This window comes from Pipistrellus kuhlii, unplaced genomic scaffold (genome assembly GCF_014108245.1).
Source record: "Pipistrellus kuhlii isolate mPipKuh1 unplaced genomic scaffold, mPipKuh1.p scaffold_m20_p_21, whole genome shotgun sequence".
In the NCBI taxonomy this organism is placed as follows: Eukaryota; Metazoa; Chordata; class Mammalia; order Chiroptera; family Vespertilionidae; genus Pipistrellus; species Pipistrellus kuhlii.
The window spans coordinates 4,858,177-4,865,608 of record NW_023425520.1 but is presented as its reverse complement, the minus strand read 5'-3'; the positions used below and the strand labels follow the sequence as shown (position 1 = coordinate 4,865,608).

General features: G+C 46.5%; 1 pseudogene; it reads right to left on the bottom strand.

Annotated features, from left to right (window-relative positions):
• Positions 1-5,991: 5,991 nt before the first annotated feature.
• Positions 5,992-6,070, bottom strand: LOC118726187 (annotated as a pseudogene).
• Positions 6,071-7,432: the final 1,362 nt, after the last annotated feature.

Below are 7,432 nucleotides of genomic sequence, written 5' to 3'. Positions count from 1 at the left end.
CTGAGAACTTGCTTTTGGATTTCTTTTCTTCTCTATTTATATCCATGACCTCGCTGATTTCACCCAGGATGGTGTATTTATTTATTTTTAACATATTTAACAATATTTTATTGATTTTTTTTTTTTTACAGAGCGGAATAGAGAGTTAGAAATATCAATGTGAGAGAAATATCAATCAGCTGCCTCCTGCCCACCTCCCACTGAGGATGTGCCTGCAACCAAGGTACATGCCCTTGACCAGAATCGAATCGGGGATCTTTCAGTCTGCAGGCCAACACTCTATCCACTGAGCCAAACTAGTTAGGGCCCAGGATTGTGACTTTAAATAGCATATTTAAATATAGTTCTCAAATGCATAGTCTCAGCCTAGGCCTGTCTCCTGAAGTCTGGACTCCAACTGCTTACTGGAGATCTCATAGATGTCTCATATTTTGTAATTGAACTCCTGGTCTTCTCCTCAAAACCTGCTCTGTTTACATACCTCCCCTTTCCAATTGATGGAAACTCCAAATTTCAATTTGCCTAACCCCCCAAAACCTTAGAATCATTCTTGATGCCTCACTCACTGTATCTTACCTCCACTTCACACCCAACTGCCTAGAAAACCAAGTCTTCAGATTATGTTCAGAATCTGGCCTCTTGTCACCACCACTTTTGCTTCCAACCTGGGTCATCACTTGTTGTCTAGATTATTGCAATGGCCTCCTAACAAGTCTCTCTTTCCCCATCTCTGCTCTGCAGCAACCTGCTCTGAACACAGAAATCAGGAGGTTCTTATAAACCCAAACCACACTCATTACTCATCTACTCAAAACCTTCTGATATCCCTCCAAAGTAAAAACCACAGTCCTTCCCTCACCTACCAAGCCCCTTACCTTTCTGATCTCATCTCCTACTGCTCCTCTTCCCCTTCTCTCCTATTCACTCCAACTCTTCTGTTCTTCCTTAACCCAGTGGTCGGCAAACTCATTAGTCAACAGAGCCAAATATCAACAGCACAACGATTGAAATTTCTTCTGAGAGCCAAATTTTTTAAACTTAACTTCTTCTAGCTCCACTTCTTCAAAATAGACTCACCCAGACCGTGGTATTTTGTGGAAGAGCCACACTCATGTGGCTCATGAGCTGCAATTTGCCGACTACGGCCTTAACACACTGATTCGAAAACATGCCAAGCATGGTCCTTCCTAAGGCCTTTGTCCTAGATCTCCATCCCTTCCCTTGGGTCATTGCTCAAGTGCCATCTTTTCAAAGAGGCCTGTTCTAACCCTGCCTAGAATTGCAACCTGCGCATGCGCCCATGTGCACACAAACATATCTCTGATCCCCTTTGTTTATTTTCTTAATATCTATTTATTTTATTCATATCATATGTCATCTTCTAACATATTAGGTCATTTACCCATGTGTTATATGTAGTCCCTCACCTGAGGGCAGGAATCAAGGTGGCCTGAAGTGACCTGAAGGAGCCATGAAGACATCTGGAAGAAGAAAATGGTGGTACGGGTAATAAATTGTATAAGTTCATAAGAAAAAGTCCACTTAAGCAAAGATCCTGATCATCACTGAGTGAGTATTGGATGTTATTCAGTCCAGCCCTTCATTCAAGGTGGAGAAGTAAGGCTAAGCATTTTAATGAATGGTTTATTATTAAAACCAGATATGTTAATGAAAGGCTTCTTGGAAGCGGCTCTGGATACAGGGACAAATGCCAATGGCTGTTACCTCACAGACACCTAATCAGGCCTAGTGGATCCAGAGGAGTCTGGCTCTCCCAGGCTGAGCAGAAGCTCTGGGCCCTGGCGTCTAGCCACCTGCTCTCCGCCACATTGCTCAGTTTCTCTGGGTCTGTCTGTAAAATCAAGGGAGGTATTTGATGAAAATAATGCCTCGAGTTTGGTAAATTAAGGGCAAACATTAGCTTTTGATGCAGCAACTCTCCTGGGAATTGGACAGAAAATAACAATTACAGTTAGAATTGGCAACTTCAGCCCTAACCAGTTTGGCTCAGTGGATAGACTCTAGGGGTGTCGAACTCAATCAGAGAAGGGGCCAAAATCTAAAATCCAGCCTAAATCGCGGGCCGAATGGTTTACTGAACAGTCATAAACTGTCATTGTGATGGAAACGCAGCGGAGTGCAGTGATGACAGCGCGGTGCGGGCCACATTGCAAGGCCTGGCGGGACGGATTTGGCCCACGGGCCTTGTGTTTGACACATGTGGGATAGAGTGTCAGCCTGGGGATTCAAAGGTCCCAGGTTCAATTCCAGTCAAGGGTATGTACCTTGGTTGCAGAATTGATCGATGTTTCTTAGTCTCTATTCCTCTCCCTTCCTCTCTGTAAAAAATCAATAAAATATATTTTATAAAAAAAGAATTGGCAACTTCATCCTCTGCCTTGTTAGTTTGACACTCTCTCTGCTTTATAACAAGCACAATTTTAGCACCTCCTTTCCTGTCTCAGTTCCAAAACCCCCAGAAGATCAAAAGGAAATGCGAGGTAAAACTTTTCAAATGTTTATATTTAATAGTTTTCCTGACTAATCAAAGCCAAACATTTTATATCCTTATAATCCCCTGTTTTCTAGCCACTCCAGATTTCCAGGAGTTGAGGAAGGAGGATAAATATATTACTAGGTTTTCTTGAGATAAATCTCTCACCCATCCTCCAGTTTACCCCAAACAAGCCTATGGCTGCAGACAGACCCACTGCAGCCCTGCTCCCAGCAGGCGGGGCAAACTACAGCCTCCAGGCCCTAGAGGGAAACGCCAATGACAGCCCAGGCTGGAGGAGCCCGGATTAAAAAAAGCTGGATGAGGGGCTCAAGGGTACAGGGGGAGCCTTCTGGGCACATTCTCAGGCATAAAGTGGACTTGCTCAAAACAGGAGACCTTCCCTAGGCGGGCTTTCAAGCGAGCCGTCCTAGGCTCTAATGCATCTGCCCAGCGTCAGACTGTCTGGGAAGAGGTGGAAGGGGAAAATGCACTTGGTTATCAGTATAATTTATCTACGTGGCACCAAATATCAACACGCCGGCTGCGCCTGTGTGCTCTATCTTTGTCCAGGCGGCTGCCCCTTCGCAGCCACATACATGGAGAGTGCCCACTGGGGAGAGGGTAATGAGCTGTGCTCCGGAGGCTCCCAGGCCCTAGGCTCTCTCTCCACCAGCACACCAGCCCACATGCCCCTCCCCCAGTGTTTTGAGGGAAGCATGCGCAAGTTCTCTGCGCTGGGAGGGGAGAGATCTCAAAAGAGTTCCCCCTTTCTTTAGCATCTAACCAGAGTTAAAGGTCATGGCAACCTCTGACTATGTACAAATTAAATTGCTTATAAGCAAGGTGCCCACCAGGCATGGTGGCCCCACAAACATCTAGGACGTTTGGTTGCTGTCTCAGAGGAGACTGACTATGCATTCCTTAGACTCAATAATTTTGCATCAAGACAAAGGCTTCTGAAAGAAGGTGGGGTGTGGCACCCCATCACACTTCCATTCAGGCAAGAGCCCTGGAATCTGCTTCTGATGGTATTTGATGAACAAGCTCGCTTTACAATTATTTCCTTCTAGACTAGCCCTCATCCACCTACCTTAGCAGGTTTCCAGGTTTCCTAGTGGATATGTTTAATTTGTCTGTTTAAAATTAAACCCACAAAGCACAATTCATTTACCTGTATTGTACAAAAATGTTAACTAAAAGAGCAATTTCAGAAGATGAGGGTGACTAGCAGGCGATAGAAGGACCACGTGGATAGTGAACAATCACTGGGCAACTTACAATTATGATAAAGAAATAAAAATGGTTTTTTAAGTTAAGGTTTTATATTATTATTATTATTATTATTATTATTATTATTATTGAGAGATTCCATGTGGAATGTTTCCACCTTGGACACTCACACACATAGACCAGTTAAGAGGAGGTCCTACATTTTGTGCTCATGGAGGTGTTGACATCTTTTGCGTTTGCAGGAAATGACAGTACGAAAGTACAACATCATGTAGAGTGACTTGCAGGTTGGTGACCTCTTAAGGAAGGAGCAACGCAGAGCCCTGTCATTGCCCTTCCCCAGGCAAATGGCTATAAGCAAGTCCCCGGGCCACCTGTGCCCCAACATCTGATCCCTGAAATTGAGATAATGATGGCGGTCCTACTTATCTCAAAGGGACATCAGTGAGATCATGGATGCCGGGTTGGCGAACAGCAGGACACCAGATACTAAACACAGCCCAGAAAGGCTCTGTCTGACCCCCAAGGTCACGCAGCGTGTGTGAAACTCCTCGGAGGGGCTCAGCGATGATGTGGGTGTAACAGGAGGGTCCAGCAAGGTCGCCCGCTACCAGCTTATCAAAAGGCCTGCACCCACCGGGGCGCGCAGGTCTCGGGTGCCCCTGCCGCCCCTCAGCACCGGGCTTCGCATCACCTGAACCACGGCCCGCGGAGCAGCAAGGAAGCCTGGGGAGGGCCTGTGCACACGCGCGCGCACACACACACACACACACACGCACACTCGCACATGCACGCGCGAGCACACACACTCGAGAGCGCACACACGCGCGCGCACTCGCACACGCACACTCGCGCACATAGACACGCACACTCGCATACGCGCGCACACATACTCGCACACGCGCGCACACGCACACACACACACGCACGCACGCACACACGCACACACACACACACACACACACACACGCACGCACGCACGCACACACGCACACACGCGCGCACAGCCGCGGGGCCGGGTTATTTGTCGGGGCTGGGACGTGCTCCCGAGGGGGCGGCGGGCGGCGCGGGGGGCGCTGGAATGTTAATTGGCGGAGCCGGGGGCGCCGCGGAGATAAGCGTCTCCTTCTCGGAGCAGCGGCCCGGCCACCCGCCGGCGGCCCCGTCACCGCCCGCGGCCCCAGACACAACAGCCACGTCTCCTCCGTCGGCCGGCTTCTTCCCTCCGGACCCGGGGGCACTTCCCTCCCGTGTGCGCGGAGGCGGCCTGGGGAGCACCGATGCCGTAGCGCCCGCCCGGCCGCCCGGAGGCCAGTCCCCCAGCCCCGCGGCAGGACTAAACCGTCTCCTCCCGGAGAGGGGCTTGTGGGGAGAGGACAGTGAGGAGTGGAAACCCTGGCTGATTTTTAAACAATAAACGGAATCTCTTCGCCCGCTCCACTCTCTACTTCACCCGTGCTCCTCCTATGAACCCCGAAATTTGTGCTCTGCTTTTCAAGGGTTCACAGAGCGCGCCTCTGGCAGGGACCGCAGGCAGATGGTTGCAATGCCCCCCTCCCCCTCACTCACACACACACACACACACACACACACACACACACAGCAACTTGGGGGGGGGGGGAATAATAGATCCTCAGCTCACACCAAACATTCTAATATGCTCCTATTAGATTTAAATGGGAACAACGAAACCATACAATTGTCAGAAGAAAATATGGGTGAATTCCTCTTTATTGAAGAAAGGTTTTCTCACTATGACTCAAATCCAGGCAATTAAAGCAAAGTTTAATATGAGACTACATTTAAAATTGTATAACAAAAGAAACGTAAAAGAATTCAAAGACAAACAGGAATAAACAGATAGCCAAAATCACTGAAAGACAGAAAACACTTAAAAATCTCACACCCGCCGGAATAGCTACCATCAATAAATCACCAAGCAAGTGCTAGCAAGGATGTGGAGAAAAGGGAACCTCAGTTCACCGCTGGTGGGAATGCAGACTGGTGCAGACACTATGCAAACCAGTAGGGATTTTCCTCAGAAAGTTAAAAAGGAAACTGCCATTTGACCCAGTGGTCCCACATCTGGGAATACATCCTAAGAATCCAGAAATACCAATCAGAAAGAATATATGCACCCCTATGTTCATAGTGGTGTTATTTACAATAGTCAAGAGCTGGAAACAGCCCAAGTGCCCATCCATCAGTAGATGAGTGGAAAAAAGAAAAAAAAAAAAGTGGTACAATTTGCACAGTGGAATATTACTCAGCTATTTAAGAAGTAAAGGGTTTCTCATTCTTTTAGTAACGAACTACAGAAATGATCCCTGAAAGTATAGTCTTGGTTTCTCATTCTTTTAAACAGCATGGTTGGACCTCGAGATTATGCTAAGTGAAATAAGCCAGAGAAAGACAAATATCACATGATCTCACTTTTATGTGGACTCTAATGAGCAAAGGAAACTAACGAATAGGTCCAGAGGCATGAATGCATGAAACAGACGGACAAATCTCAGGCAGCAGGGAGGCAACCAAAGAACTTATGTGCATAGACTAGTATGCAGAGCCCCAGACACAGACTAATGTGATGAAGGCCTTGGGTGAGGCAGGGGCTGGGTGGAGGGGGGCAAAGAAGGGATATCTGTAATACTGTCAGCAATAAAAAATGATAGGAAATGGGAGAAAGATACAATTTAAATGTATATATTTATGGATTTTTATATTTGCATGTATGTTATACATGTATAGGGACACACATACTAGTACATATATGTATATATGTCTTGAACATATAAAAAAAAGATGTTCTATCTCGCTCATAATTAGAAAAATTCAAGTTTAAACAACACTGGGCCCAACTAGTATTGCCCAGTGGTTAGGTATCAACCTATAAACCAGGAGGTCAAGGTTCAATTCCCAGTCAGGGCACATGCCTGGGTTGTGGGCTCCATTGGGAGTGGTGGTAAGGAGCATGCAAGAGGCAGCCAGCCAATGGTTCTCGCTCATCATTGATGTTTCCATCTCTCTCTCCTTCTCCTTTCCTCGCTGAAATCAATAAAAATATATTTTAGCCCTAGCCAGTTTGGCTCAGTTGATAGAACATCAGCCTGGGGATTGAAGGGTCCCAGGTTTGACTCTGTTCAATGGCATGTACCTTGGCTGTGGGCACATCTTCAGTGGGAGGTGTACAGTCGGCAGCTGATAGATACTTCTCTCCCATTGATGTTTCTAACTCTCTATCCCACTCCTTTCATCTCTGTAAAAAAAAAAATCAATAAATATATTTAAAATACATATATTAAAGAAAGAAAAAAAAGCAACAACACTGGGATACCATTTGCCATCATCAGATTGGTGAAAATTAAAAAGCACCGTACATTTTGTTGACCAGGCTGCTGCTGGGAGACAGGTATTCTCCTACATTGCTGGTTAAATGCAGACCTGCAAGCCATTCTGAAGGGGAACTTGGCACTGCATCATAATTTATTAAGGCAGTGCCAAGTTCCCCTTCAGAATGGCTTGCAGGTCTGCATTTAACCAGCAATGTAGGAGAATACCTGTCTCCCAGCAGCAGCCTGGTCAACAAAATGTACGGTGCTTTTTAATTTTCACCAATCTGATGATGGCAAATGGTATCCCATTTCTAGGAATATGCTCTGAAGATAAACTTTTAACAACACGAACACACATAGCAACAATGTCGTT